The sequence below is a fragment of the Lagenorhynchus albirostris genome, chromosome 11 (assembly GCF_949774975.1).
Source record: "Lagenorhynchus albirostris chromosome 11, mLagAlb1.1, whole genome shotgun sequence".
Lineage (NCBI taxonomy): Eukaryota > Metazoa > Chordata > Mammalia > Artiodactyla > Delphinidae > Lagenorhynchus > Lagenorhynchus albirostris.
The window spans coordinates 29,549,061-29,572,718 of NC_083105.1; the positions used below are offsets into that span (position 1 = coordinate 29,549,061).

General features: G+C 36.9%; 1 long non-coding RNA gene across 1 annotated transcript; it reads left to right on the forward strand.

The window, feature by feature from the left end:
* Window positions 1-1,588: 1,588 nt before the first annotated feature.
* Window positions 1,589-22,615, forward strand: LOC132528712 (uncharacterized). Its single transcript, XR_009543275.1, has 4 exons — window positions 1,589-1,677; window positions 11,533-11,776; window positions 16,754-16,893; window positions 19,723-22,615. It is a non-coding gene; the product is annotated as an uncharacterized LOC132528712 (long non-coding RNA).
* Window positions 22,616-23,658: the final 1,043 nt, after the last annotated feature.

Genomic DNA, 23,658 nt, shown 5'->3' on the forward strand with positions numbered 1-23,658 from the left:
GATGATTTTTTAAATCAAAATTTATAAAAAATTGTTTCTCTGACTCAGAAGGATCAATCCAAGGTTAAAGTCCATGAATTATAAAAGAAACCATTAAAAGAACATTTGGGTTTCAACTACCTAGGTATTAAATATAAAAGATCAAGGGCTTCCCCGGTGGCGAAGTGGTTGAGAAGCCGCCTGCCGAGGGGTTAGCGCCCCAGTCCGGGACGGCAGCCCGTGAGCCATGGCCACTGAGCCTGCGCGTCCGGAGCCTGTGCTCCGCAACGGGAGAGGCCACAACAGTGAGAGGCCCGTGTACCGCAAAAATAAATAAATAAATAAATAAATAAATAAATAAATAAAAGATCAAGACTAAATAGTTCCTTAAGTAGCCCAAAATAACACACTGAGTAAATCTCAGATCTATCTCCTGCCTAAGCAGACCTCTGACCCACAGCATGATGGTCCTCTTCCGATCTGCAGCAGTGGAGGGAGGGGTGCCGCGGGAAAGAGGATGCAGAGATGCTGGGTTCACCTGCCCCCCTATCAACCCCTCCACTCCTTCTGGCAGAGTCTGGGGCAAGACAGTCTCTGTGTGTGTGAAAGGAACTCAAAGACATCTCTAGACAGCACCCTCTGGAATCACCATGGTTGGTGAGCAGACCTAAAGTCTGGGTGTCCCCAGTAGTGTGCTCCCTTCCCTGCCTCCAGCATATCTTGAACCCAGTTCACAGGTGGAATTTCTGCCCTGCCTCTGCCCCATGGTCGCAGTTCTGCTCCTGTTTCACTGGACCAAAATCAAGGTGTGGGCCAGGCTGCACTCCCTTTGGAAGCTCTAGGGGATAATCTGTTCCTGACCTTGTCTAGCTTCTGGTGGCTGCTGGTATTCTTTGATTTGAAGCCACACCTGTGCCTTCTGCTCTGTCTGTGTAAAATCTCCCTTTGTCTTCCTCTTACTGAGGATACATGCGATTGTATTTAGGGTCCACCTGATAATCCAGGATAACCTCCCCATCTCAAGATCCTTAATTTAATCACATCTGCAAAGGAGCCACCCCCCCCACACACACACACTTTGCCACATAAAGTAACATTCACAGGCTCCAGGGATTAGGATGTAGGGGTCATTTTCCCACCTATCACAGTAGGTGATCAACAAAAAGGAATTCCTTCTCACTCCTGCTGGAAATCATTCTCTGGCAATGTGCAGGGCTAAGAAGAATTTTGTACAGCTGGAGATTACCCTGGGCCCTATCGGAAGAAGTAGGATGCATGCTTGTTGAATATGGGCTGTGCATGGGCACCATAACGTATCGCCTGGTTAGGAAGTACCTGTTAATATTTACATTTGACAGAAGGGAAACTGAGACCCAAAGAGCGAGTGGTCAATGAAGGAAAAGCAGGGCAGTTGGAAGCAAATGAAACTGATGGTTCAAACTTTGGTTTCTGATAAACTTTTTTTACCTTATCAAGTTGCTATCAAAGACTAGGGTAACTACTCGGTGGATGGGCGCCACCTGGTGTCCATGCAGAGTAACTCTTCTGGGAACCGGCCTGCTCTGCGTTGTGGGACTGGCTTCTTCACTGCTTTCCTACTGTGGGACAGGTTATTGGGAGTGCTGTGGACATTCAGGCTTTCTGGCCCTGGAGATCTAGGTTTGAAGTTCAGCTCTGCCACTGACTGCATGACCTGGGGTAAGTCACTTCTCCTCTTCTGAACTTTAACTCTAAAATGAAAATGACATCTCTGAGAGTTATGGAGAGATCTTGGGAAAATACTTTGTAAATGGAATAACTGGAGGCAATGAAAAGAAGCATTATCTGCAATAAAACAGGTCTGGATTCATTTAGAAAAATACTTATTGTGCACCTTCTGTATGCAAGGCACTGTTCTGGATGTGGGAATGTAAGAACAAATAAAACAGACAAAATTCATGTTTTAAAAAAAAAGACTAAATAGTTCTTACTTAGCTTTTAGTTTGGTTACTGGCAAAGATTTTTTTTGGTTACATTTTGGTCAACTTGGACTTCATCTTTATAATGCATCAGAGTTACGTCATTTTGACTACCTAGTCTTAAGAAAAATGACATTGATTTTGTACACTTCACAGTCATAAGAAGAGCCCACCCTCCACCTTCCTAATGGATTCATGTCCACTGATGCATTTTTTTAGTTTGTGATCTGTTTTCCTCTTCCTCGCTTGTGGCATGGACTAATGGCTTATATCTCTAACATGTATTTACAATATTGTGGATGATTTTCACTCATATGCAAAAGGCAATATAAATGGAGCTAAATAGGGCTGGAAAGCAATAGGATGTTGAAAGCAAGTAGTCAAAAGAATTTGTATGCAAGGCTGTTTCATTTATCCCCATCAATTTTCAGTGCAAATAAGAATATGCAGTCCAGTTAACTACACCATGAATATTCACGCTGCATTATCTGTATTTAGAATCCAAAGAGCTATGAGCATATTTTCACATAATGTTGCATTAACATATATTTGTTTATATAATTTTGTTTTTCTTTGAATAAAAATAAATAAGTGAATACATTACAAGACTGGCAAGATGGGAAGGGTAATGGGGCCTTAGCAGAGGGTCTATAGTCCTCAAACCTAACTGATGATCAGAAACATCCTCAAAGACATTAAGAAGTCCCACTTGTACCATTGAGGAATAACTACAGGACACTAGTGATTTCTCCTCTCTGCTCTGGCCACCTCTTCCCCAAATGTGTAAAATAGTTCCCAAATACTGAAAAGGTACATAAGGATTCCTTTCCTCCAACAGTAAGACTGTTTTCAGATTGTCAGAATCTCACCATCTTTGTTGTATTTATCTTGACTGTTAAGTAACAGTGTCATGGTAGCATTGTCCTGACATGTCGTACACAGATAGCAGGTAAATAGAAGAACATGCAGTAATGAAGAATACTGGTGTCTTACAGGTTTACAATGTTAATGCGTGAACATTCTATATATTTTGTATTTGAAATAAAAGGTACACTTTTGCTTTATATAAACTGTACACTTTTAATTCCATCTAAGTTCTTTAACTTAGCTTTATTAAGATGTTCCAAGTTACTAAGATAAAATAACTGTCCAGAGGCATTTATCAGAAAATAATACAGATTAAGTATCAGGACCCTTGGAAATCAGGGGGGAACAGCTGACATAATATGATTCAACTGAATGGGAGGATGTATTTCTTGTCTAACAGTCTTTCCTTTATTTCATTTTTACTTTTTTTTTGCATTGCACTTTTGTTCTGTGCTTTCTCTTTCACCACGTTCAATTTATTCATATGAACTAATAAAAAATAGTCAAAACATGAAAGAACTCACATTATCCGATTTTAAGATATACTATAAAGCTATAGTGATCACAATAGTGTTTTATTGGTGAGAGGCTATTCATGTAGATCAATAAATCTAAAGAGAGCATCCAGAAATAAGGGCCACCCCGCTACACAATGATCACTTGATTTTCAGTAAAGATGTCATGGTAATGGAGAGAGAATAGTCTTTTCAAAAAATGATGCTGGAAAAATTGGATATCTATATGCCAAAACAAAGGTAATTTGAAATATATCACAAAGCTACACTAATACAATAAAACTTTTAGAAGAAAACATAATCATATATTAGAGAACAAAAATCATGAACTGCCAAAAATTTTTTTGATAAATTTAACTTCACAAAACTAAAAAAAAAAAAAATTCTCCTTCAAAGATACTATTAAGAAAGTAAAAAAGTTACACCATATACTGAGATAAAATACTTGCCATACATATTTGATACAAATACTTCTATTTAGTATAAAAACTTTTAAAACTCTAAACTCAGAAAAAAATCTCAACTAAAGAAGGGACAGAAGTTTTGAAAAGTCACTTCACCAAAGATGAGATAGATGTCATATAAGCTCATGAAAATATGCCCAACATCACTTATCATTAGGGGAATGCAAATTAAAACCAAAGTTTACTACAGATCTACTGGAATGGCTAAAGTTAAAAACAGAAAAACAAATCATACAAGTGTTGGTGAAGGTGATGAGAGACTGGAGCTCATTTACATCGCTGGTAGGAATGCAAAGTGGTATAGATACTTTGGAAAACAGTTTGACAGCTTTTTATAAAGTTAAGCATACACTTACCAGATAATCCTACAATACCACTCATAGCTATTTTTGAACGAGAAAGAAATATATGTCTACACAAACACCTATACATGAATGTTTATAGCACCTTTATTCATAACATCAAAAACCATAACACCTTTATTCATAACATCAAAAATAAACCGTGTCCATCAGTAAAGGAATATTACTCAGAAGTTTAAAAAAACAAACTACCACTAAACCCAATAATACAAACAAATCTCCAAAGCATTATGGTAAGTGAAAGAAATTAGACTCAAAAATTAGACTTCATATTTTATTTGTGTAACATCTGAAAAAAGTAAAAGTATAGTAGCTAAAATCAGATCACTAGTTTCCAAGAGGTGGAGGTAAAGCAGAGGTTTGACAATTAAGGGTTATAAGAGGATGTGGGGGGAGATGATGGAAATATTCTACATTTGATTGTTGTGGTGGTTAGATTATTACATGCATTTGTCAAAACTAATTGGAGGCCACACAAAGAAAGGTGAATTTTAGTACAATTTTATGTATGTAAATTCTATCTGGGTAAACCTCACTAAAACAATGAAAACAGTGACTCAGAGAAGGAAAAAAGTGTGCATCACTGTGGAACTAAATTCAGACACAACTTTAAAATTCTCTGTTACCCAGTGCATTCAAAGAGATGATCAGGGACTTCCCTGGTGGCACAGTGGTTAAGAATCCTCCTAACAATGCAGGGGACATGGGTTCGAGCCCTGGTCCGGGAAGATCCCACATGCCGTGGAGCAACTAAGCCCGTGCGCCACAACTACCGAGACTGTGCTCTAGAGCCCATGAGCCACAACTACTGAAGCCCGCTCACTTAAAGCCCACGCTCCACAACAAAAGAAGCCACGACAATGAGAAGCCCGTGCACCACAACAAAGAGGAGCCCCCACTCCCCGCAACTAGAGAAAGCCCGTGTGCAGCAACGAAGACCCTACGCAGTCAAAAATTAATTAATTAATTAATTAATTAATTTTAAAAAAAGACAGATAACCAGCAAGAATATAAATCTGCAGCCTGGTTGGGAATTGGAGGTGATTCCATTGCAGTAGTATAGCACAAGATCAAGTCCAGTCTTGAACAAAACTTCATCTGGAGGACTGTGGTGAGAATAGAGTTGTTGGCTTGCATTCTAGAATAATTCATGGAGAGGTATGAAACTTAACTGCTGTTCTTGACGCTCACCCAGTCAGATCTGCCATTTCACTGATCTCCTGCTATCCCATATTAAAATGAAATATACAGGAGTAGTAATGAATGCAGGGAATTTGAGTAAACATTTTGCATGTTACATATTTGTTGTATAAATTGGAGTCGAGCCCTTCACCACTTCTAAGACTAGATATTTTTCATCTATAAAATTAAGGTACTAAAATCCACCTCACAGAGTTATCTAATAAGTAGAATAATGCACCTGGAAACATTTTGTAAACCACACAGCCCTATTTAAATACCACTAGTAGTAGCAGTCTGAAAGTTGCCCTTACAGAGTTCTAGAATCATTCTACTGTATTCTACATTAGTAACAATCAGATTATTGTGTCAGTTTTCAATAGCTTTAAGATGATGAAAAGAATCTGGTGGATAATAAAAATGAGTCAAGGGATGGAGAAGAAGCACTCTGAAGAAAGGTTAAAGTGGTGGGAGAGAGTTAATCTGAAAGAAGAAAATGATTGGAATTGGTTCCATCATTGTTTTGACATGGAGAATGGAGGTCACTTGTTAGTCATTACTGAGTCATAAACAAAACAGAATAGGCACACATTGACAAATCATAGAAAATACAATAGAGTTCACATAAGCATGAAAACTTCTTGAATACAATGACAATTATATACTGGAACAGCTTTCGAGAGGAAGCTTTACTTTCCTGGAAACCATCAGTAAAATAATCTAGAATTCATATACACAGTGAGTGGGTAGGCCAGGGTCAATTGGTGAGGTGATGTCTACCTGTCTGTTTTGACAGTGAGCACAAATATGTTCCTTTACACAGGGCAATTATGCAGAGCTGCCTGAGAGCTCAAGTTTGGCCCCATTTTCAAGATTATTTCTCCTGGTCTGGTCTGTGGACTACTTCAATCAGAATCATTACTTTCTTGTTAACAATAGCAGATTTCTGGATGCCACCACATCAGCAATACTTAGATTCTCTGAGAGTTGAACACAAAGTTTAAATTTAATAAGTACTGGGCTTCCCTGGTGGCGCAGTGGTTGAGAGTCCGACTGCCGATGCAGGGGACACGGGTTCGTGCCCCGGTCTGGGAAGATCCCACATGCCGCGGAGCAGCTGGGCCCGTGAGCCATGGCCACTGAGCCTGTGTGTTTGGAGCCTGTGCTCCACAACACAAGGAGAGGCCACAACAGTGAGAGGCCCGTGTACCGCAAAAAAAAAAAAAAAAGTACCTAACGTGATTTTGATGCACAATAAAGATAGAGAACTGCTGTTTTAAACATATAACCTAATAACCTGAGTCACTGCTCTATTCCTATAAAATTATGTTAAACTTGCATAGTATTTCCCAGATGTCATTTCTAGCTTCTACCTGTCTTAGTGAACATCCATAATACTTTATTCATAGTTAATACTTTCATACTTTTATGAGCAGTTAATAAGTTTTGCTTATTTTTCATTTGGCTCTTTAATTGTCCAGTTGTAAGAGAGCAAACAAACAAACACTCTCTCCCCACTCTCCACCAGGTGACACACATACTCTTTTCTATATATATCATATCTGGTTGGCTTTTCCAGAGGCAGTCGGAAGAAGGGTGTTGGTAAAAGCAAATATTTAATAACTGCCTGAAAAACTTATTAAAAGGATATACAGATTTTTTTCCTTAAGTAAGACAATAGGAGGGGACATAGGAGATTTTTATGGCAGTGAAAATATTCTATATTGTACCCTAATGGTGGATATATAACATCATATGTTTGTTAAAACCCATAGAATGTATTACACAAAGAGTGAACCCTAACATAAACTATGAACTTTTGTTGATAATCATGTGCCAATATTTGCTCATCAATTGTAAAAAATGTACCACACTAATCAAGATGATAGAACTAAGAGGAACTGGGTGAGGAGAGAGGATATATATATATATATATATATATAGTTTGCCTGTGTTCTCTCCTCTCTTATAGATCCAAGAAGAGTTGTTGATTTTTCAGTCTGTTCAGTTTTTTCCTTGCTGTTAGGATGGAGTGGCAACTTCCAAAATCCTTACATATGGAGCTGGAAACCAGAAGTTTGAGTTGCATAGTTTTGCTGACGTAATTTTAAAACTCCAATTTGCAAAAATAATTGAAATTAAAAACTAGCTGTCCTATGAGTTTATGACAAACAAGCATGACTCATTTTTCTAAAATTTTTTAAATGTTTAATATGCCTCAGTTTATATATATTTTTAATTTATTTATTTTATTTATTTATTTTTGGCTGTGTTGGGTCTTCATTGCTGCACACAGACTCTCTCTAGTTGTGGTGAGAGGGGGCTACTTTTCATTGCGGTGTGTGGGCTTCTCATTGTGGTGGTTTCTCTTTGTTGTGGAGCATGGGCTCTAGGCAAGTGGGCTTCAGTAGTTGTGGTGCATGGGCTTAGTGGCTCGGTGGCATGTGGGATCCTCCTGGACCAGGGATCGAACCTGTGTTCCGTGCATTGGCAGGTGGACTCCCAACCCCTGCACCACCAGGGAAGTCCCGACTCTTAGTTTTATATTTTTATTTTTTGCAGTACGCGGGCCTCTCACTGTTGTGGCCTCTCCCGTTGTGGAGCACAGGCTCCGGACGCACAGGCTCAGCGGCCATGGCTCACGGGTCCGGCCACTCCGCGGCATGTGGTATCTTCCCAGACCTAGTCTTACTAGTCTAGTCTTCCTAGTCTTACCTCCTTTGCATTTATCCACCCATTTTATGTCATCAGTTTTTGGACTTCTGTGTAATGTTTCATTAAAATCTTAATTTATTATTAAGATCTTGTGAGGATGGAATATGCCCTATGTATTAGTTTTCCATTGTTGCATAAAAAATTACCCCCAAACTTAGTGGCTTAAGTAACAAACATTTATTATCTCACAGTATCTGTCTGTCAAGTATCTGAATTTGGCTTTGCTGGGTGCCTCTGGCTCAGCTCAGGTTTTCTCATGGCTCAGTCTCTCATGAGGCTGCAGTCTCCAAACTGTCAGCTGGGGCTGGAGTCATTGGTCATATCAAGCCTCAATTATGGGAAGATTTGCATCCAAACTTATACCCAGGGCTATTGCCAGGTCTCATGTAATCACTGATTGACCACACACATCAGTTTCTTGCCAATTGGGCCTTTCCATAGGGCAGCTTGCAACATGGCAGCTGTCTTCCCCAGAGTGAGGGCTCTGAGAAAAACTGAGTAAGGGATGATGCCAAAGATGGAAGCCAGAGTCTCTGTAATTTAATCTTGGAAGTGACAACCCAAGGTTTCTTCACTATTCTATTTGTGAGAAGAAAGTCACTAGGTCCCACTTATATTTGAGAGAAAGGGATTACACAGGGATACAGACACCAGGAAGCAGGAATCATTGGGGACCAACTTAAGGTTTCGTACCACAATCTGGACATCTCATCTATCTACAAAGTAATGAACAGAAGGAAGTCTCAATAAATACTTGTAAATTGACAAGTACTTCTTTAAAATTAATGATATCTCTATAAAGAAATGAAATATTTTATCAGAGTTTAACCTAACAATCTAATTTTAGAAAAAGTCATACTTATCTTCAGAAAGTTTTGTATTATTTAGTATATTAGTGGCATTAACATATTTTGACACGTCTACAAGGAGTTAAATATAATTTGGATGTATGATAAGCAAAATTAGGTGACATTTCATTTTAACAAGATTATGCTAATAGGTTTTTGTCCTTCCTAACTGAATACTTTGATTTGAAATTCTTTAAGATATTTGTTCTTCTCTTAGGTTTATTTTATCCTTAAATTTTCTAACACTTGTAAAGCTTATACAAATAACATTGGCATTTACTTTGAGATTCTCTAGAATTCCTGTAAAATATACTCAATTTTTGTTTCATATTAGAAGTATAATCTGTAGAGTTTACAAAATTAGAGCTAGTCTATGAGTATATTTTTGAACCATAAATTTCTCAATTTGCTAGATAATGGAAAAGGTCATAAGACAGAAATATTTCTATCTTTTCTGTTTTGTTTTCCTGCCTCAGTATTCACTTTCTAAGCAGAATGACTGAGAAGAAAGAACATAAGCTATGGAGTAAGAAGTTGATCAATCCTGATTTTAACACCTACTAAATGTGATTTTGGGCAATAACTCTGAGTCCCTATATGTAAATCAGAAGTAGATACAGCTCACATAGTTGTAAAACCTGGATAAGATGAGGCATATGAAGTGCTTTGTAAATTGCCAAGTGATATAGAAATAGAGTTTATGACTACTAGGTTACTGAAAAGGCACAAAAACATAGATGGGCAAGGTTCTCTAATGCCTTGATACTTGCTTTAATAAATTAGGATTTCTGAATTGTAATAATACCTATTTTTACCGTTTATTAAATGCTTTCTCTGGATCAGCTTTTGCAACAGGAAATATGAAGATGAAAAACACACAAACCTTTCCTTCATGTCACTGAAAGTTTATGGATAAAATTGTAGTACAACTAGACATTTAATAAAATTGAGGAAAGTTTCAAAGGTCTAATATCAGACCATCTCATTAAGTCTTTTTTTCTTTTTTTTGTGGTACGCGGGCCTCTCAGTGTTGTGGCCTCTCCCGTTGCGGAGCACAGGCTCCAGACGCGCAGGCTCAGAGGCCATGGCTCACGGGCCTAGCCGCTCCGTGGCATGTGGGATCTTCCCGGACCGGGGCACGAACCTGTGTCCCCTGCATTGGCAGGCGGACTCTCAACAACTACGCCACCAGGGAAGCACTCATTAAGTCTTTAGTTAATAATTATAACTAAATCTTGTCATAAGCAAATATAAACTCTTCCCAAATCAATTCTGAGGGAAATGACCAGGAAAATAATACCTTTAAATTGCATCATTCTGCAGATTTCATTTCAGGATGTAATAATGTTTTTCAGATGCAGCAGTAATTTTACTTGAAACTCTTTGGGAATTTTTTATAAATATATTATTTATGGTAATAAACATAGATACTTAAGATGTTGACATTTTAAGACTCAATAATGAATTAAGAAAATTATTTCTTCCCAACTGTGATAATAAATGACACTGTTTTGTCATCCATTAAAAACCAAACTTTTGCAGTTGTTCAGGTGGATGCTTCTCAAGGAGAAAATAACCATCTACTTAAATAATAATATTATATTCATTTTAACAGTTGATCATTATAACAACCTATATTAGTCAGCTTTGGCTGGATAACAAACAACCCAATAAATCAAAGTGGTTTACATAAGCAAAAATCTATTTCTTTCTCACATTTCATGAAGCTTGCAGTTTGTCTCTTGTCTCTGCTATAGGTCTATGGGTTTAACTGAAGGTATGCTCCACTTGACATTTCATTCTATGATGCAGGCTAAAGGAAAAGCTTCTATCTGGGATATTCTATTCTTGTGGCAGAGGGCAAAAGCACAAGACAGACCAAGCTGAATTTGCATTAAAGCTTTTGTTCATTTGTGGTATGCTGTCATATCCACTCAAAAGCCATTAATCAAAGTACATCACAAGACAAACTTGCTACCATTGGGGTGGAAAGGAAGGATACATTTTCACACAATTAAAATCTACAACAAAATTCTATGAGTGGATACAGTAGAAATTATGTCCTCATTTTAAAGATGTACAAATTGAAATATACAACTTAAGGGTCAGTATGGCTTAGTAGTTGAGAACATGAATGTGCATCAGACAGATCTGAAGCTGATTCCTGACTGCCACTTACTAGCTTTTTGATCTTTAGCCATGACCTCTTTATCTGTAAACTGATGGGAATAATCCATATTTCAGGATATTTATTAATATTTAATCAAATAAAAAACATAAAGAACCCAGCACAGTGTCTAGAACATAGCAATTACCTCCTAAATGTCAACTTTACTTTCATTGAAATAAACTTCCTAAGTCACTTGGTGAGTGAGTGGGAAGAGCTATAATGGAACTCAGAACTGGCACTTCAGTCTTGTGTTCTTTCAGAATGCTTATTTGTCTCCATGTTAAATGGTCCTTCTCAGGTAATAGTTAACTAATAAGTCAGTCAAATAGATACTACACAGAGATATCAAAAACATTATACAGAATGGTTCCAAGGAAGTATGAAAAGTTTGAACTGGGGGGTATCTGTATCCTTATTTCATAAACTATGAATAAACAAGAATGTTATGTTACAGATTTTTTTTTTTTTTTTGCAGTATGCGGGCCTCTCACTGTGTGGCCTCTCCCGTTGTGGAGCACAGGCTCCGGACACGCAGGCTCAGTGGCCATGGCTCACAGGCCTAGCTGCTCCGCGGCATGTAGGATCTTCCTGGACCGGGGCACGAACCCATGTCTCCTGCATCGGCAGGCGGACTCTCAACAACTGCGCCACCAGGGAAGCCCTGTTACAGATTTTTTTTTTAAAGTAATCATATATCCCACAACATCGTGAAGCACTTGGTAAATTGCCATATTCTTTTTTTTTTTCAAATTATTTTAAAATAAATATCACTTGACAGCTTTTCCCTCTTACTAACTAGTAGGCATTTTATTAACATTTTAATCAACTCTCTTGAAACTTGCATTTAGCACATGAGATATTTTCCTTTTTGAATTTAAACGTCAAATACATTTGTTCCTTATCTTGAATTTCATTAAATTTGTTTTTTTAAAAACTAAAAGGTATTTTTAAATAACCTAGTCATGTTCCTCTGAACAATAATTTTATTATATAAATCATACAAATCAATTACCTAGTGTCAAATTGTTCTTTTTATATATAGCAGTGGATAAAAATAATGTTACAGGCAAATCCAATAGAACAAGTCGTATTACAAAGCTGTAATTTGAGTCCAACCGGTTGTTAGAAAACCTCGTATGGATAATGTTTACTAAGATGAAAGAGCTCTGCCATGTTACAAAATTATTTTGGAAATTGATTTTCTTTCTGATTTATGATGAATATCTAAAATGCCAAAGGAATCAAGTAAAGAATAATGTAATGTTGAAACTTTTATTTTTCAGTTAAATGAACTAATTCACTAATGCGATAATAGCTCATCATTTTCTTTCCCTGCATTCTCAACATCAAAATGCCAGTATTTGGCTGAACAATTAAAGTTGAGACACACTTTGGACAAATTGATGTAGAGAACTAAAAAAGAAAGTGGAAAGCATCACTTGGCTTTGTATGGGAAAACTGATGACCAAACAAGCCATTTAAAAACAGAAAACCAAACAATCAAACAACAACACAAAAAGATGATATATAAAAATGGCTAAGTCTGTTGTTTCTGACAAAAAAGAGTTGTTACTATAGTCAGGATGACTAAAAGTGTTTTTCCAGTCCACTTGCTTAGGTCATTGTCTCCTTATATACTGTTAACACAGTTTTAAAAAATAATAATTCCTCAGAAAACCACAGAATTCAACCAATATCAGAACAACCAGATGCTGAAATTAGAAATTCTGAAGCCACTTCACAAAGAGTCATCCTCAGCATCATTTCAGTTGTATGAGAAGTAGAAATATTTGGCAAATGGCATTTAATGACAAAAAAATCATACAATTACTTCATGCTTTAAGAGAATTGGGAACCAAGTTGGTTGGGTTGAATCTTTCACGAAGAGAACTATCTTATGAGATGATTAGATAGGATCCTTGACAAAAAGAATATTGATTTATATGAGTCCAGTTAACATCTGCTAAATGTAAATGCAAATTATAGATGTCTGGAATACAGGTTTACCCTGCTACCCCAAAGTAGAGCATTTCTATGAAAACTTTTGTAAGCTGAAATGTCTGTAAAGCAAAGAAGCAAGTACCTTAAAACATATCTTGCTAATGGATGCACAAAACAAATTGAGGTAAAACACGGATGGTCACAGACACTTTCCAAACCTATGGCAGCTTGATATTGAGAGGCTAACTGTAGATCCCAAGGAAGGTGCTTGGTGCTGCCTCTATAAAGCCTTGCTGCTGAACGTTATTTTTGCTTTTTGACTTCTTTTTTTTTTTTTTTTTGGTAAAACCTAAACCCCCCTTTGGATTTCTTTCAGCTAGCAAAAAAGGTACTAACGTAGGTCTTTTGCAAAAGACAAGTGGCATAAGGTGAACTTTCCAAAAGTGAAGATACCTATATAGGCAAATGTCAAATCATTCTATTTTTTACCCCACAATATATCTTATTAGGAAAAAGAACTTAGAGTACTGAAATGTGAATTTTAAATTTTTTAAACTCAGAGTCTCTTTATCCATCAATAAACAAATTGATGAAAACTCTGAACACTGAAATTGTTAGTATCTAACTTCTAACCATTTATTTTACAATGAATTATTACTCTAATATATCTGGTTTATAATTTTAATACTTGGCATGGCTAATTATAACCACCACCACCACCATCACCATTCCCTTCCACTAGCATAATACACTACTGACCCTATCACTTTATTCTATTATTAAAATATGTTATTTTGGCACAATTACTTGGACATTTGAATAAAGGTAGAAAATTAGTATTTGATCCCACTGGAGACATCAGCACTATATATTGCTAAGAAACAATGTAATAATAATTACTCAAAAGATTCTTAAGCATACAAAAAATAACATTTCCGTAATTCTATTATTAAAAAATTAAACATTTTTGCAAAAGTAGAACTTTGTGCACTTCCTCTTTGTTTCATGAATTGTCACTACTAGAAAAAGAGCATAAAAATTCAAGGATGTGGGCTTCCCTGGTGGCGCAGTGGTTGAGAGTCTGCCTGCCGATGCAGGGGACACGGGTTCGTGCCCCGGTCTGGGAGGATCCCACATGCCGCGGAGCGGCTGGGCCCGTGAGCCATGGCCGCTGAGCCTGCGCGTCCGGAGCCTGTGCTCCACAACGGGAGAGGCCACAACAGTGAGAGGCCCGCGTACCGCAAAAAAAAAAAAAAAAAAAAAAAATTCAAGGATGTTTCATCAATAGTCATGCCAACAGAAATGTTAAAGATATTCATATTTAGTAATAAATTTTGCTTGTAGAATCAAAAACCTTCCATTTTCTAAAAACATTTTAGGGATTTGCCAATATATGTAATGGTATCTGGAGGCTACATAAACACATGGTCCATAATGGAACAGGTAGTCTCTTTAACAATTATGCTGGAATAAACATGCAAACCAAGCTACCTTGTTGAAAGTTAGCATTTCCTAAGACAAGCTTCTTTAATTGATTATAAATGTCAGGTTTGTACTCTATCTTAACCTTTACACAAAAGCTGACTCTATTGTTAGTTACAGTTAATGAAAAGCCCACATAATTCCCACATGTTTCTCATACGTCTCTAATAGGGTATTCCCTTATGCTCTCTAATTAGGTAATTCCTTGAATTTTTATCACTAAAGGCATTCCTTTGGATTGAGGCCATGTTTGAACTCTTCTGTAAACCAACAAAAGTTCAATCAAATTCCAGGCAGCTTTTAGAAACTTGAAAGCTAATGCAAAACTATATATGGAAAGCAAACAAGTTAGAACAGATAATACAATAAATTTAAAAGATAAATGAAGTTGGAGGATTCATCTGATTTCAAGACTTAATCTGAGGCTACAGAAATCAGGACAGTGTTGTGTTGGCAAACAGATCAATGTAGCACAAAATAGAGTACAGAATTTATATGGTCAATAGAAAGTTATTCACAATTTGATAGTCAATTGTTCCTCTTGGAAATTCATATGCAGAAAAGTAAAACCTTAAACTTTATAATACATAAAATGAAACTCAAAACATATCACAGGTTTAAAGATAGGAGATGAAACTTTTATAAAACTTTAAGAAGGAAACAGTAAAAAAAATCCCAAACATTTGTGACATCGGGTAGGCAAAGATTTCTTAAATAAGAAATAAAGACCACAAACCGTAAAGGAAAAAAAAGATAAATGTGATTTCATTAAAATTAAATCTTCTGCTCTTGGAACACACTGCTAAGAGGATGAAAAGGCAAGGCACAGACTAGAAGAAAATATTGGCAAAAAATTCTTCTATATATAATAAAAAGCATGAATCTAGAATACTTAAAGACTTTTAAATTTTAACCAGAAGAACACAAAAAGTGCAACTTAAAAATGGGTAGAAATATCTCAACAGGAAATTCCTCAGAGAAGATATATGGATAATAAATAAGAAACGATGCTCAACATCGCTAGTCATTAGTAAAATAAATATTAAAACTGCACAAAGGTATTCCTGTATAAACACTAGAAAGGCTGAAACAAACAAACAGGCAAACAAACTGATAACACCAAGTATTGGTAAGGATGTGGAGCAACTAAAACACACATTGATGGAGGAAATGTAAAATGATATAGCCACTTTGGAGAGCAGTTTGACGGTGTCTTTTAACATTATAAATACACTTAAAGTAAACCCAGCTGAGGTATTTATCCAAGATAAATTGGATATCCAAGTAAATATGCTAATGTTCACAGCAAGTTTGTTTTTATAATAGCCAAACACAAGAAGAGACATCAAATTCCATCAACTAGTGAATGGATAAACTGTGGCACATCCATACAATGGTGTACCACTCAACAATGGAAAGGAATGAATACTGAGGTATTCAACAAAATGGATGAATGTTAAAAGCATTATGCTAAGTGAAAGAAGTCAAACACAAAATTTTATATACTATGATTCCATGTATGTGATGTTTGAGAAAAGATGAAAGTATAGGGATAAAAGCAGATTAATGATTGCCGGAGGCTAAAGTGGGGAGAGAAGATTAACTGCAAAGGGACCCATGGAAACTTTTCAGGGCCATTGGATATTTTATATTTTGATTTTGGTAGTAGTTGCACAACTATGTACAATTGTCAAAATTCATCCAACTGTACACTTTAAAAGGATGACCTTTATCATATGTATAATATAACTTAATAAACCTGATTTTAAAAAGAGAAAATAGAAACCTTCCCATTTGATTCCATTTCACACCAAAATATTACTTCCTAAGGTACACATTGGGGATTAATTGGATTGGTGTTTCTTAGGGCAACAGAAGTAGACCCAACCTGAAGTACAGTGTAGAACACAATAGAAAAGGAAAATGAAATATTCAATGTAATAAAATAATCTTTAATAGGTAGATCAAACACCTTAAGTAAATATTATTCCCAAGATATGATAACGGGTCAGGAGCCACCAATCCTAAGATAAGATGGGAAAATGTTCAATGCCAGGTGGGGAACATAAATAAAGCTAGGGTACTAGGCAATCATTAACGAGTATGTATTGATTGCATGATAAAATTGCAGTTGATAAGATTGCAGGTGTGCTGGCAAAGATTAAACTGGTAGTTAAAAAACAAAAAACAGTATAACAGTGTTAAGTAGTAGACACAAACATTCAATCATTGATTTTTTTTTTTTTTTTTTTTTTTTACTTACTACTTATCAGCAACCTGGGATCAAGTGCTGGGAGAGAGTAAATCACACAATAAATATGATTTGATGTAAAGAGTGAGTCAAGAAATATCTAGAGCAAGGGACTTGGCCATGGGAGCTACACTGGCTTAAAGGAGGTCCATGAGAGACAAGGTGAGGACTAAAGATGCTTGTGCTGGGAAGAAGTACAAATATATGAAGGAAAATATGGGGAAAGGGACTCATCAACTTTATGGTTTCATGCCTTATGTTTTCATTATAAAGACATTAAAATTTTAAAATAATAATTGTAGAACACATTAATTTAGATGCACTATGTTTATCTCTATCTCTATAGCTATCTATCTTACTGGAAAGTGATGTATATGCCACAATTTTAATATATTATAAAACCCTATATTTTTAGAGTTTTTATTCTGTACTGTGAAAAGTTTGATGCTTCATTTGCAAATACTTTCTCCCACTCTGTGAGTTATCTTTTTGTTTTGTCTATGGTTTCCTGTGCTGCACAAAAGCTTTTAAGTTTAATTAGCTCCCATTTGTTAATTTTGTTTTTATTTTCATGACTATAGGAGGTGAATCAAAAAAGACCTTGCTGAGATTTATGTCAGAGAGTGTTCTGCTTATGTTTTCCTCTAAGAGTTTTATAGTATATGGTCTTAAATTTAGGTCTTTAATCCATTTTGAGTTTATTTTTGTGTATGGTGTTAGAGAATTTTCTAATTTCATTCTTTTACATGTAGCTGTCCAGTTTTCCCAGAACCACTTATTAAAGAGACAGTCTTTTCTCCATTGTACATTCTTGCCTCCTTTGTCATAGATTAGGTGACCATAGGTGCTTGGGTTTATCTCTGGACTCTCTGTCTTGTTCCTTTGATCTATCTTTCTGTTTTTGTGCCAGTACCATACTGTTTTGATGACTGTAGCTTTGTAGTTTAGTCTGAAGTCAGGGAGCCTGATTCCTCTAGCTCTGTTTTTCTTTCTCAAGATTGCTTTGGCTATTCAGGGTCTATTGTGTTTCCACACAAAATGTAAAATTTTTTGTTCTAATTCTGTGAAAAATTCTATTAGCAATTTGATAGGAATTGCATTAAATCTGTAGATTACTTTGGGTAGTATAATCATTTTGACAATATAGGTTCTTCCAATCCAAGAACATGGTATATCTCCCCATCTGTTTGTGTCATCTTTGATTTCTTTCATCCGTGTTTTATAGTTTTCTCAGTACAGGTCTTTTGTCTCCTTAGGTAGGTTTAATCCTAGGTATTGTATTCTTTTTGATGCGATGGTAAATGCAAGCTCATGCAGCTCAATATGAAAAAAACAAACAACCCAAACAAAAAATTGGGCAGAAGATCTAAATAGACACGTCTCCAGAGAAGACATACAGATGGCCACAGTGCACATGAAAAGATGCTCAACATCACTAATTATTAGATAAATGCAAATCAAAACTACAATGAGGTATCATCTCACACTAATTAGAATGAACATCATAAAAAAATCTACAAACTGGGATCTTCAAGACGGTGGAGGAGTAATACGTGGAGATCACCTTCCTCCCCACAAACACATTAAAAATACATCCACATGTGGAACAACTCCTACAGAACACCGACCAAATGCTGGCAGAACACCTCAGACTTCCCAAAAGGCAAGAAAATCCCGACGTACCTGGGTAGGGCAAAAGAAAAAAGAAAAAACAGAGACAAAAGAATAGGGATGGGACCTGCACTTCTGGGAGGGAGCTGCGAAGGAGGAAAAGTTTCCATGCACTAGCAAGCCCCTTCACTGGCAGAGGTGGGGAGTGGGCAGGGTGGAGGAAGATTCAGAGCCACGGAGGAGAGTGCAGCAACAGGGATGCAGAGGGCAAAGCGGAGAGTTTACTGAACAAAGGATCGGTGCCGACCAGCACTCACAAGCCTGAGAGGCTTGTCTGCTCACCCGCCGGGGTGGGTGAGGGCTGGGAGCTGAGGCTCGGGCTTGGGAGGTCAGATCCCAGGGAGAGGACTGGGGTTGGCTGCGTGAACACAGCTTGAATGGGGCTAGTGCACTACAGCTAGCTAGGAGGGAGTCCGAGAGAAAGTCTGGACCTGCGTAAGAGGCAAGAGACCATTGTTTCGGGGTGCATGAAGAGAAGGGATTCCTTCTCTGTCTGCCCACAGAAGGCAGAGCACCGCCTAAACGAGCTCCAGATACGGGGGTGAGCTGCGGCTATCAGCTTGGACACCAGAGACGGGCATGAAATGCTAATGCTGCTGCTGCAGCCACCAAGAAGCCTGTGTGCAAGCACAGGTCACGATCCACACCCACCTCCAGAGCCTGTACAGCCCGCCACTGGCAGGGTCCCGTGATCCAGGGACAACTTCCCTGGGAGAACACACAGCGCACCTCAGGCTGTTGCAACGTCACACGGGCCTCTGCCACCACAAGCTTGCCCCACATTCCAATTATAACTACCATACCCCTCCCTCCCCTGGCATAAGTGATCCAGAGCCACCTAATCAGCCACTGCTTTAACCCTGTCCTGTCCGGGTGGGAACAGAAGCCTGAGGGCAACCTACACGCAGAGGGGGATCAAATCCAAGGCTGAAACCCTAGAGCAGTGCGAACAAAGAAGAGAAAGGGAAATTTCTCCATGCAGCCTCAGGAGCAGAGGATTAAATCCCTACAGTCAACTTGAGGTACCCTGCATCTGTGGAATACCTGAATAGACAATGAATCAACCTAAGATTGAGGCGGTAGACTTTGGGAAAAACTGTAGACTTGGGGTTTGCTGTCTGCGAATGACTTGCTCCTGATTTATGTTTACCTTAGTATAGTTTTTAGCGCTTGTTATCACTGGTGGATTTGTTTATTGGTTGGGTTGCTCCCTTCTTTTTTTTAATTACTTTATTTTTGTATTTTAATAATTCTTAAAAATTTTTTAATTTTAATTATTTTTTTAATCGTTTTTTCTTCATTTTTTTCTCCCTTTCTGAGCCATGTGGCTGACAGGGTCTTAGTGCTCCAGCCAGGTGTCAAGCCTGAGCATCGTAGGTGGAAGAGCCGAGTTCACGACATTGGACCACCAGAGATTTCCTGGGCCCACATGATATCAATCAGTGAGAGCTCTCCCAGAGATCTCCATCTCAGCGCTAAGACCCAGCTACACACAATGGTCAGCAAGCTCCAGAGCTGGACGCCCCATGCCAAGCAACTAGCAAGAAAGGAACACAAGCCCACCCATTAGCAGAGAGGGTGCCTAAAATCGTAAGTTCACAGGCAGCCCAAAACACACCACTGGACTCAGTCCTGCCCACCATAAAGACAACATCCAGCCTCATTCACCAGAACACAGGCACCAGGCCCCTCCACCAGGAAGCCTACACAAGCCACTGAACCAACCTTACTCACTAGGGGCAGACACCAAAAACTTCGGGAACTATGAACCTTCAGACTGCAAAAAGGGGATCCCAAACACAGTAAGTGAAGCAAAATGAGAAGACAGAGAAACACAAAGCAGATGAAGAAGCAAGGTTAAAAACCCACCAGACCAAACATATGAAGAGGAAATAGGCAGTCTACCTGAAAAGAATTCAGAGTAATGATAGTAAAGATGATCCAAAATCTTGGAAACAGAATGGAGAATATACAAGATAGGTTTAACAAGGACCTAAAAGAACTAAAGAACAAATAAACAATGATGAACAACACAATAAAGAAATTAAAAATTCTCTAGAAGGAATCAATAGCAGAATAAATAAGGCAGAAGAATGGAGAAGTGACCTGGAAGATAAAATAATGGAAATAACTACCACAGAGAAGAATAAAGAAAAAGGAAAGAAAAAAATTGAGGACAGACTCAGAGACCTCTGAGACAACATTAAATGGAAAAATGTTCAAATTATAGGGGTCCCAGAAGAAGAGAAAAATAAAGGCACTGAGAAAATATATGAAGAGATTATAGTTGAAAACTTCCCTAATATGGGAAAGGAAATAGTCAATCAAGTCCAGGAAGTGCAGAGTCGCATACAGGATAAATCCAAGGAGAAACATGCCAAGACACATATTAATCAAACTACAAAAATTAAATACAAAGAAAAAATACTGAAAGCAGCAAAGGAAAAGCAACAAATAACATACACAGGAATCCCCATAAGGTTAACAGCTGATCTTTCAGCAGAAACTCTGTAAGCCATAAGGGACTGGCAGGACATATTTAAAATGATGAAGCAGAAAAACCTACAACCAAGATTACTCTACCCAGCAAGGATCTCATTCAGATTTGACGGAGAAATTAAACCTTTACAGACAAGCAAAACTTAAAAGAATTCAGCACCACCAAGCAGATTTAATTTTTGTAACACAATATCTATGAACGAAAAGAGAAATTGGAAACTTGCTTAAATAAAAAAGTCATGATGAACCTTGTTATTAATATTTTTGGCTAAAGATATTTAGAAAAATAAATGAGGTAAGGGAAAGCATAGAGAGTCCTCTTATTTATTAAAAAATATTACTGAGTTAGAATGAGTACATAACCATGAAACATAGGTAACAGTATCTCTGAATGTGTTTGTATTTTTTAAATTAACATACATTAAAATTTATTCTTTGTTGTTTTTGACATGAAATTTTATGAGCTTTAACATATGCATAGCTTCATATAACTACTATCACAATCACAGGGTATGCAATTGTTTTATTACTCCATGCTATATATTAGATCCCCAGAACTTATTCCTCTTATAACTGAAGTTTGTACCCTTTGACCAAAATCTCCTCATCACCAGCCCTCACCCCGCCCCTGGAATTCACCAATCTACTCCATTTCTATAAGTTCAGATTTTTTAAATTCCACATATTAGTGAGATACTACAGTATTTGTCTTCCTCTGTCTGATTTGTCTTCCTCTATAATGCCCTCAAGTTTCAACCATGTCTTTGCAAATGGTATAAGGAAGTTTCTTTTTGTTTCTACTGTGCTGAGTTTTTTGTTTTTATAAATGGATGTTGAATTTTGGCAAATGCTTTCCTTGTATCAGTTGATATGACCTATGGGGTTTTTTTTGTTGTTGTTGTTAGTCTGCAAGTACAATTGATTACATTGAATAATTTTCAAATATTTAACCAATCATGTATTTCCAGGATAAATTGCACTTGGTTGTGGTGTTATTCCTTTTACATGTTTCTGAATTTGATGCACACTAGTATTAGGCTGAAAATTATTTGAATCTATGTTCACAAAGAGTATTTGTCTGTAGTTCTCTTTTCTTGTGCTATCTTTGTGGGGTTTTGACAGCAAGATAATTCTGACCTCATAAAATGAATTGTAAAGTATTCTCTCCTATTATCTGGGAGAGATTGTCTGGCCTTGGTGTCATATCTTACTTAAAATGTTTTATGAAATTTTCCAGTGAAACTATTTGGGAATACAAACCATCTTGTTTAGAAGGTTTTGAACTACAAATTAAAATTTCTTGGGACTTCCCTGGTGGCGCAGTGGTTAAGAATCCACCTGCCAATGCAGGGGACAGAGTTTCGAGCCCTGGTCTGGAAAGATCCCACATGCTGCGGAGCAACTAAGCCTGTGCTCCACAACTACTGAGCCTGTACTCTAGAGCCCGCAAGCCACAACTACTGAAGCCCGTGTGCCTAGAGCCCATGCTCCGCAACAAGAGAAGCCACTGCGATGAGAAGTCCGTGCACTGCAACAAATAGTAGCCCCTGCTCGCTGCAACTAGAGAAAGCCTGTGCCCAGCAACAAATAAATAAATAATTTTATTTAAAATTTCTTTAATTATTACTATTCAGTTTACATATTTCTTCATGTGTGAATTTTCATACCTTGGGACTTTCAAAGAAATGCTTTATTTTGTGTAAGTTTTTGGATTTATGTGTTTAAGTTCTTCATATTATTCCCCTATTTTTCATTATCTGTAGGGTCTGTGGTGCTATACCTCTTTAACTTCTGATATTGGTGTTTTTTATCTTTTCTTTTTTTTTCTTTGTCAGTCTAATTAAAGTTTTATCAATTTTATCCATATTTGAAAATATAAATGTATAGAATATATATTGCAAAGAATATAAACTTTTCTAAATAATTTGAGGGTGAGTATATATGTTCATGATATACATGTTTAGATAGATAGATAGATAGATAGATAGATGATAGATAGGCAGACATGCAGATTGATAGATATGATTGGGGCAAAACATAAACAGTTGGTGAATAATAATAATTTCTACTAGTTCCCAAGCATCCTTTACAAGTATTTCTTTAATAACTGATTTAAGGGACTACACTATATTTACCAAATTCCATTAAGACATTTAATTTTTTAAGACTCATTAACATGATTCCTGTATAACACAATCCAATGTATTTAATGCTGAGCCTTTTGAGGAACTCAGAAATGGCCTTAAGTACTATTTTATATTGATTATCAGTCTATGTATACTGGTATGCATAAAAAGTTAAATGAATAATGATTGATTTTAATTACTAAATATTAAGTTCAAGTGAGAGAATATGGAAAGGTTCACAGTCACACACTAAGATACAATAACAGATTTAATGTTAAAAATACTAAAAATAACATGGGCCCTGTCTTTGTTTATAACTATGGCTGGAGATTTAGTCTTGAATGTCATCAAGGTTGCCAGGATATAGAAAGTACAAGAAGAATTCTAAATAACTCATTTTTTAAAATCTCATTTGAAACTTTTATTCAGAATAAATGCATGTGTGTCTTGTCAAAAAGCAGACTAATTACTTTTGAAATACTGCTTTAAAGAGACCAGGCATTCTTTCAAGGACAAGGAAAGTGATGGTGAAATTTTATCTTACATGTCATTAAGCAAATAAATATATTATGATGGCTAGAATTAATGACTTCTCATCAATGAAGCTTAGAAAATTAACCATTTCTATCTG